General features: G+C 44.4%; 1 non-coding gene across 1 annotated transcript; it reads right to left on the reverse strand.

Annotated features, from left to right (window-relative positions):
• Positions 1 to 8760: 8760 nt before the first annotated feature.
• Mir187 (microRNA 187) lies at positions 8761 to 8864 on the reverse strand. Its single transcript, NR_031905.1, has one exon. It is a non-coding gene; the product is annotated as a microRNA 187 (primary transcript).
• Positions 8865 to 10100: the final 1236 nt, after the last annotated feature.

Consider the following 10100-nt stretch of genomic DNA (forward strand, 5'->3'; position numbering starts at 1 on the left):
AGGTACTGCCTACAAATGAACAGCAGCCCTTCTGTCTCCATGCAGGTCAGACTTCTAAGACAATGTCCAATGCTTAATTCAAACGCCGTCGCCAGAACCAAATGGTTTTAAATTACTTGGCTCTCAAGTGGTTGGGTGACAAACCTTCGTTCAGTCACCTTCTTATCACCCTGTTCCTGGCTTTCAGGTCCTTCAGCACCCTGGACTGAGATTTCTGTTTTGAGAATAAAGTGAAGAGTTTTTGTTCCTAGCCTCCAGTTGTGTAAATTCATGAGGATATTTGCCAGGCCTTGGAAATGCCTGCCAATATTCATGCTCATACAGTACCATGTCACCTGCAGTTATTGAAATGTCACAAAGGTAGTTCAAAAGGTTGGCACATAGAGATTTAGCTTGGTGACATGATATTAAAATAACATCATGCAGATACGTTTGAAGCATTGCCCTTTTTTGCAGAATAGAAATATTAATAGTTCCCTGTTGTGGTTTGCCCTGGAGTTATCTGTATTTTGATGCTAATTCCACTGCCCCAAAGACAGCTGCCTAGTCAGTACTCAGGACTCAGGACATTTTACATGTATTTGTAAAATACAGGTGAGGGGCAGGTACAGGACAGAAGGAGGCCTGTCATTGGATGAGAAGGAAGGATGGGCGGGAGAGAAGTTTGAAGGAAGAGGAGGAGACTGGAACAGAAAGGGAAAAGAGGGGGGGGGGAGAAGCCATGGCAGGTGATGTTAAGATTCTGCTCTGTGTATTTACAGGTTGTTATTAATGTTCTTAAGGAATGGATGGTACTGGGATTTGTATGTTTAGGTGGGCAATTATATCTTATCAATTGGATCTAAGGTTATTGTGTTGTGTGTTCTTTCATGTGTAGATTTAAGTGTAACGGAGTTGGGATGTGTGTTTCTGGCATGGAGACCTACCTTGGGAACTAGATAGGTAAAGAGATTGCTGCCAGGCTCAGAGAGAGGCCCTTGGCAGTGTGATAGGGGATGGAGCAGAGCGGGTGAGACGCTTTGCTGACTGAGAATTAAGATATCCAGCAGACATCTTGGGGCACCACAGTGCAGAACCAAGCGAGGTAAAAGACAACCTTAATTTTTTTATTTTTTATATTTTTACAACAACAGTTCCCTTGTGCTGGAGGGCACTCAGTTGACAGAGTATTTGTGTACTGTGCACAGAGGTGTTGGGCTCAATTCCCAGTGTTGCAGAAACTGGGTATAGTGGTCCACACCATGGAGCTAGGAGTAGGGGGTTTCAAAAATTCAAGACCACTCTTGGTAACACTCTTGAGGCCAGACTGCTATATAAGACCTTGCCCCCACCTCTCACACCTGAGAGAGAGAGAGAGAGAGAGAGAGAGAGAGAGAGGAAGAAGGAGGAGGAGGAGGAGAGGAAGGGAGGAAGAGAGGGAGGGAGGGAGAGAGAGAGAGGAAGAAGGAGGAGGAGGAGGAGAGGGAGGGAGGGACGGAGGGAGGGAGGGAGGGAGAGAGAGAGAGAGAGAGAGAGAGAGAGAGAGAGAGAGAGAGAAACTGGGCTGGGAACCGCAAAGCCTGCTCTCAATGGCATGAGCCCTACAGTAAGGCCACACATAGTCCAACAAGACCACACCTCCTAATCCTTCTCAAACAGTTCAAGTAACTTCAGACATATGCACATATAGGAGCTGTTCTCACTCAAACCACCACTCTGCAACAAGGAGCTGAGGCCAGTTACACAGGCTCTGTGTGTCCGTGTAATTGCCCCTGAATTCCAAAGCTCAAAGTGTTCCTACATGGGAGCAGTTCTCATGTCCTGTCACACCACAGCTGGAGGAATCTGGATGCAATTCTCCAGGGGGTGATGGCTTAGTTTCTCCCGTGGCTTTCCCCACTGTTGCTATTCATCTCTAGCATCCTGCTATAGTGAATAAACTGAACCAGCTTTTGGGGGATCCTATGAGTCTCCCAGTAAGTCATCAAAACTGAGGATTACCTTGGGGATCCCCAGTGCAAATGAAAAAGAAAAATAATCCATTGTATGCTTCCTAAAGGTAAGTTAGACACGTGACAATCTCACACACACACTTGGGGGTTGTTTGGGTTTCTTTAATGGAAAGCAGATTGTTCTCTGTTTAACAAGCTTTTCTTGGTTAATACACAGTGGGTGTGTTTTCCTACAGCCTTAAATACAGAGTTGTTATTTGTGTGGCTTTCCATTGTATAGAATATATAGAACTCGAGGTACATCTGTTTAATCAATTATCTACAAATAGACACACAGCTGCTTTCTCTGTTCTTTGTATTAGAAACAACGCTGCAGTAAACATCTTCACAGAGAGTCCTTGTGAGCTCCTCTAATTGTTTGTGCTATAACTAATGCAATTATTGTATAACAAGGATGGTAAAACTGAGCCAGCAAGTGGGCTCAACAGGTTAAGGCTCCTGCAGCCAACCCCAAGGGCTTGAGTTTGCTCCCTGGGACCCACAAGACAGAGGACAGTTGTCCTCTGATATCTACAAGAGCATCACATCACTAACTTGTGAACCTCCACCCAAATTAGATAAATGTAATACAAATTTAAAGACTGTAAACAAAGATTTCATAACCGTGATGAAATCTCTTGATGTGATAAAATGAGGTGTGTCACAGCAGATGGTGATTATCAGACTCCCTCCCAGAGGAACTCTGTTATTTAAAATGATTGGAATTGGTCTAGAGTCTGAGGAAATCCTCACATTAGTAGGAGCTTGCAACCCCGCTATTTCCAATATATCAACATCAGAGGCTGTCGTTTACTGTAAGTCTGAAAATATGCAAGGCTCTTCACTGAGATTTATTACAATCCATTCGTCAAAAGGTTTCACCTGTAAAGAAAAAAAAAAATTGGCTCAAAGCTCAAACGGTAAGAGATCAAGTGTAACACTAATAATCTAGCCATCTCTAGGACAGAAACTATCCAACCTCAGACAAAGGCAGCAGAGCCCAGAATCGATACCATATATCATTAGCAATGCCTAACGATGTCAGAAAAAAGTGATCACAACATGAAATCCTCAATCAAGAGGAAACAGCAAATTAACACAATTTATGCATGGCTGAGATATCAGAATCAACAGACAAAACTTATGAAAACAATGACTATATATACACTAAGTGATTAAAATGAAAGGTGTAAAACGAGTGAATAGGTGTAGCATTATGAAGGGGAGGGAGAGGAACTCTAGAAATAATCAGAATTTTATTCCACTGAAATAAAGTGAAATTTGCAGAAAAACATGAATTTGGGGAGTATATTTAATGAGGTAACCGAAGGTCAGAAGTACAAAATCTACACATTCCCTCTCATATTTGTTCAAGTCCAGACTGAGCTACATGTCAAGATCATGTCTTTTTTTTTTTTTTTTTTTTTTTGGTTCTTTTTTTCGGAGCTGGGGACCAAACCCAGGGCCTTGTGCTTCCTAGGTAAGTGCTCTACCACTGAGCTAAATCCCCAGCCCCGTCAAGATCATGTCTTAAAAAATCAAAACAGGGGGCTGGAGAGATGGCTCAGTGGTTAAGAGCACTGACTGCTCTTCCAGAGGTCCTGAGTTCAATTCCCAGCAACCACATGGTGGCTCACAACCATCTGTAATGGGATCTGATGCCCTTTTCTGGTGTGTCTGAAGGCAGCTACAGTGTACTTATATATAATAAATAAATCTTTAAAAAAAATCAAAACAGAAAAAAGAAAGAAATTGGGCCAAAGACATTAATGAATTTTTCACCAAGACAGACAGGCAGGTGGCAGATAACCATGAGAAGGGATTTCAACACTATTGGCTGTGGTAAAATAAAGACTTGGACCACAATAAAATAGTGTTAAAAGCCTAATGGGATGAGTCAGACTATGAAGGAGTGGCTCTCACATGTAGGCAGATATCGGGATGTGAGGTGGATACCACTCTGGAAAAGATCGAATGGTTACAGCACCTACCCACAACACCTACCTGCAATGGCCCAGCACCTGCAATCTTGGGAATTGACTCCAGAGGACTGAGAACTATTGTCTCTCAGAAAACCTTGTGCATAAATCTTCTTAGGAGATTTATTCATAATTGCCAAAATATAAAACCGTCCAAACGCCCCCAACAGGTGTGGGAGTCAGAATGAGCATGGCCTCCAAAGGCCCTTATGTTTGAATTCTGAGTCTCTGGGTAGTGGAACTGTTTGGGAAGAACTAGGAGGTGTGGCCTTGTTGGAGACAATGTGTCACTGGAGGTAGGCTTGGAGGTTTCAGAGCCCACACCACTTCCAGTTGTGCCCACATTCCAATTCTCTCCCTATCTGCTTCCTGCTTGTGGAGCAGATGTAAACTTTCAGCTACTGTCAGCACCATGCCCATCCGTCTACTGCCATAACGGTCTCAGCAAAACGGCAAGCCCCAGTCAACTCTCACCCCTATGAGTTCCCTGATCATGGTGTTTTTATTACAGCAATAGAAAAGTAATTAAGGCAGTAGGTACACTAACTGTTAGATTTCTATAATGGAACACTACCCTAAAATAAAAAGGGCAAACTGTATTGATCAGTGACACACACGGTTGCTTGGATTTTAGGGCATTATTAAAGAGTGAAAAGCTATCTCAGGAAGACTACATATTATGAGTCAAATTCTGTAGCATTCTCAAACTAACAGAATTGTAGAGATGGAGAATAAGTTTATGGGTGCCAGGAGAACAGAGATCAGAGGGACAAGAAATGAGTGTGATGGGCACACCAAAGTGCCAGGCCATCTCGTGCAGCAATGGACAGGTCTCTGTCTCGACAGGTAACTATATAAACCACACAGGCACCCACAGTCTGAAATAGTGAACCGATAGGCTTCCTAGTTCTGTGGTAGTAATCAGGCAGCGTGTTGCTGCTTGGTAAGGGATGGACAGTCAGGATCTCCATGTTACTTTCTTCTCGTGAATCTATAAAACATTCCAAGACAAGAGACTTAGAAAGAATATTCATTGCTGAAAGCTGAAATCAACAGTGTTTAGAGGGGTTTATAACACAGAGAAGGTAAAAACACCCAACAAAACAACACAGAGTGGGAAACAGCATGAAATACCGTTGTGTCTCTGACTGAGAAATAGAGTAATGCTAATCCGAGGTCAAGTGTGATGATTAAAGAGTCTTTACATAATAATTAGTTCCCTCCCTAGATCAATAAGTGATAGAAGGACAGAGGGGAGAGTTAGAACTCTGTTGGGTGTAGTTAGAAAGCAAACGCATGGAGTAGAATAACCGAAAAGCTCAAGGCTAATCCTCAAGAAAGGGAGGACAGGTCGGGAGAACAGAAAGGGCAAATGACAGACTGAGCCTAACCATGCCAGGGGCTATGGTGACTCCTAACAGGCTAATACTGCAGTAAAAGGTATATGCTGTCAGTTGTGTTTTTCTTAGTACCTGGTACTTACAGAAGATTCACACTAGATAGAAACACAGATGGACCAAAAGTAAAAGGCTCAAAAGATCCAAACACTAATCCTGAGAATGTCAGTGTGGCCCCGTTGTTAGGAAAATGGGCTTTGAGATCAGAAGGAAGGACAATGGGGGGGGTGGCAAATGAGGGCTGGAGGTGTAGCTGAGTGGGCAGAGTGTTTGACTGGCAGGCTTGAGGCTCTGGGTCCTCTCCAGCATGGCATAAACTGGGTTTCAGTGATATATGCCTGTAATCCCAGAGGTATAGTTCAAGGTCATTATAGGCTACACAGTGAATTTCATAATAGCCTGAAATACATGGGACCCTGAATCAAAATATAATTATATCATCATCATCATCATCATCATCATCATCATCACCACCATCATCATCATCATCATCAATGTTGTGAAATAATCACCTGAACAGGACACAGTGACCTTAACACATATGGACCAATCTTCTTCATGTGCAACTCATGAAACAAAAACGAGGTCGGCCCCAGGCGTGGTCCCAGCACTGTGAGTTCCAGGTCAGTCTTGTTTACATAGTGAGTTCCAGGACAGCTACAGCCACAGAGAGAGACCCTGCTTCAAAAGTCAACCCAGCCATCCACCCATCTGGGATCCTAAACAAAGAAAAGGTGTAAAACCGATGGAAGGAATGGGAAGACGGACAAAACGAGCACTTGTTTGTGGGCCAGAGTTGTCCTCTGACCTCCATGTGTGCAGCCGTACACCCCCACATGTGTCACACACACAATGGTGGCTCGGAGCTGTGATGACTCACAGCCATGAGTAACTCTGATTTCAGGGATCTGACATCCTCTTCTGAGCTACACAGCCCCCAAGCACATACACTCATGCATGTCAAATAAAACAGATCTAACAAAATTTTAGTGGAACGAACAGAAGTAACATCTGCAACCTTACTCAGAGAACCTAACATTCCTCTGTCAGTGTGCACTGGCTTTTCAGGACACCGAGGCTTTGAATATTATAGCTTGGGTATCTTCTAGGTTGTATCTCAGTTCCAGCTCCTCTGATGGGTCCTTGTGATTAGATTCGAGTCATTCAGCTTAGGCAGAACCTCAATCAGGAGTGAGAGAAGAGTTCTATGAGTTCAAAGCCAGCCTGATCTACCTACATAGTGAGACCCTGTACTGCCCCACCAAAACCTGCCACAACACACATGTGTATTTGGTAATCAAATAGTCCCAAATACAGTCGTGCTAGCCCTTCAGCTCGCTTCTACATCCTTTGGTTGAGTATCGCTTTTTAAAAATTATTATTAGTATGTGTGGGATGGGGTTAGATGCACATGTGGGGGTCATAGGAAAACTCTGGAGTCATTCTCTCCCATCAGGCAAGTACTTTGCCTGTTGAGCCATCTTGCCAGCTCTCTCTGGCATTTCTTTCTTTATGGTACCAGATGATCCAGGCTTATCTTGTATGTCTTATCCCAGACCTAGAATAAGCCACTTCTTTAAGGAAGCTCTGGACATTGTTCAGGTAACACAGTCATTGCAAACAAAGATCTGGGTGTGAGGTGTGCTCTGCCTTCTTGGGATATCAAAGTCCTCGGGTCTCCTCTGTAGACAAGAGTTAAGGAAGAGCTGTGCATGCACATGCCGGTGTGTGTGTGTGTGTGTATGTGTGTGTGTGTGTGTGTGTGTGTATGTGTGTATGTGTGTATGTGTGTGTATGTGAGTGTATGTGTGTGTATGTGTGTGTATGTGTGTATGTGTGTGTATGTGTGTATGTGTGTGTTTGTGTGTGTTTGTGTGTGTATGTGTGTGTTTGTGTGTGTATGTGTGTGTATGTGAGTGTATGTGTGTGTATGTGTGTGTGTATGTGTGTGTGTATGTGTGTGTTTATGTGTGTGTGTATGTGTGTGTGTGTGTGTGTGTGTGTATATCCATCCACAATGAAATGATAACCTGAAGGTGAGTGCTCTGATTCTACACTACATTCACTCTGGTGTTTGTCCTCTCTCAGTTATAAAACAGTCTCTCCATCTTGTAAGACTTCCCAAGGCTGAAGAGGTGGCTCAGCCGTTAAGTGCATTTGCTGTTCTTGCAGAGGACCTGGGTTTGATTCCCAGCACCAAAGGTGGTTCACAACCACCCATAACTCCAGCTCAGGGTAGCCAGTGCCCTCTTCTTACCTCTGTGGACACCGAGCATGCATGGGACGCATACCACATGTAGAAAGCCCTGCACATAAAATGAAATGAGTAAATGTAATAAAAGAGAAGTTTAAAAGACTTCCCTTTTTGGTAGTCACATTGCGTATATTGTCCCTAAAGTGTTTACTTACCTGATTACTCCACTGTATGTAGCTCATGTCCCTCGACAAAGTCTCAGAATATTTTACAGAATAATTATCTGCAGTTACACCCAGCGTCTGTTCGTTTCCTCCTCTGGACTGTCTAAGTGCTGGGAGCCAGGTTTTTCCTGACCTGATTTGAATTTCTTGTTTGTCTTTACTAAGGCAGGACACAAAACAGTGTCTAGTGTATGGATGCCATCCAACATGGCTATCTTAGTTTGACAGTTTCTTATCCCGAGGCAGAGCAGTTCTGGACTCACGATCCTTTCAAATTCCTGGCTTTCCCATTGGTTCAGACTAAATAACCTCCCTTCTTACTCAGTTTCCCTCCAAGGCACGCAAGAGAAGGAAAAAATACTGAACTGAATGCATTTAGTACATTTCTAAAATGTACACAGTAGACAGTGTACACAGTCTGTAGACAGTGCGAGGTTTATTAAAGTACAGCATGTGGATACTTTCTGCCTGGGATACAGGTAAACACTGAGAGTCACAGCAGGCAGTTCTAGGTGGTGGGGAGGATCTGGTTATAAATGAAGGAAATACATGAGAACTTTTGGATGGGGAACTGCAAAAAAGTAACTCCCAGGCCCCAAGGAGGAAGCCAAGCATCACTTACGTACCCTGTGTCCTCAGGATTGCCCCAGCCTCCTTGCTATCGAACCTGTCCAAACGTTCAAAATTGCAACACTATTACACTATGTTGCCACCTACAACATTCAAGGTAAAATACCACAGAGAATTTACCCCCACCCCCGGTTTATCTTATTTCATGTTTATGGTTTTGTGTTGGGCTGCATTCCTAGCTGTGCTCAGCACACACAGTCAGACTCTTCGTCTTACAGGCCCCAGGTTCCACATACCTGGCTGAATGGAGGATGAAGGAGCCTTGGGTTCAAGATCTACGATACAACCCACTCTCCTTCTGCCCTAGCCTTTCCAAAGTGCTTTGCCCTATGTCAAATCTCTCAGGGGCCACCAGGCAGGCTCTGCTGCAGACCTGCGTCCCTCCGGCTGCAACACAAGACACGAGGGGTCAGAGCAGCGCCCGGGTCCTGTGTTGTAGCCTGAGGATCCGCATTGTGTCCTGTGAGCCCAGGCAGCCTGTCTTGCATGGCTCCTCCTTAGGTGGGCTGCTGGCTTCTGCTTGTGGAGTCCTAACTGCAGTGTACCCAGTGAGGAAGCTGTAAAAGAACAGAGGGCAGCATGGTTAGTGGGTCCTGGGAGAGGGCAGCATGGTTAGTGGGTCCTGGGACTGGCGCTGTGCTGCCCCCTAGAGGAAAACCCATTGGTTGAAATTAAGACTGACCTTGGCGTGCTGCAGAACCCCCGCCTAGGCCAGAAGCCCGATGGTGATTTTGAGAGACAGAAGCTATGTGCATGTTCATGACCACGTCCCTCTTCCTCTCAACAATAAATTATGCGTGTTGATAAGCCACTAATTATAGTTTATTACAATGACACCTCCTAGGAAACGGCTCTCACTCTAACACCACGATGAGAATTTGATAAATGCCAGACTGATACAATGAATTACCCTGAATTATAAATATCTTCACTGGGAGAATGGCAGTAAACACAGCGTTATTGCTACCCACTTGCACCAGGCCTATGGAGAACTTGTTGTTTATTTATGGCTTATTTTTATTCAAAACCTCTTGTGTAACATTTTTGGGCGAATTCTTTTTGGTGAGTCGTCCAGTGCTTTCTTATAAAATTCAAACCAAGTAGGTCCAAAATCATGTCCTAATGTCAATTCCCCCAAAGTGACATGCTAATATTTTTTCTCCAGACTCACTCTTGGTAAATTCTTTGTAGAAAAACCCATGGGCTTCAGGACTGAGGAGTGAAGAGAAGTCTTCCCTTCTCCCTCCCTCCCTCCCTCCCTCCCTCCCTCCCTCCCTCTTCTCTTCCCTTCTTCCTCCCTTCCTTCCTGCTCTTCCTTCCCCTACTCTCTCTCTCTCTCTCTCTCTCTCTCTCTCTCTCTCTCTCTCTCTCTCTCCCCCATCTATCCCCCCTCCCCAAGTCAATCTTACATCAGCCTTTTGGGGAGGGACTGAGGTGCACCTCTGGGTCCTGCCCTCTCCCGGGCTTGTGTCTTCAGTAAAGGTGAAATGTCTGCTGGTTCCAGCAGAAAGCACAGATGCTGGGGGCAGTTTAGATGTCAAGCTTCAGTGCAAAACCTGTGTCACATGATTTTCTACCAAGGAAAGAAGAATCTCAAGACTTGCAGAGCAGGGGTTGGGGGTAGAACAATGCCAAATCATGTCCACCTTTGTACCTGGGTTTGAAATTAAACAATTTAGAGGGGGAAATAAAATCGTCGCTTGCCC

Source organism: Rattus norvegicus, chromosome 18 (genome assembly GCF_036323735.1).
Source record: "Rattus norvegicus strain BN/NHsdMcwi chromosome 18, GRCr8, whole genome shotgun sequence".
NCBI classification, from domain to species: Eukaryota; Metazoa; Chordata; class Mammalia; order Rodentia; family Muridae; genus Rattus; species Rattus norvegicus.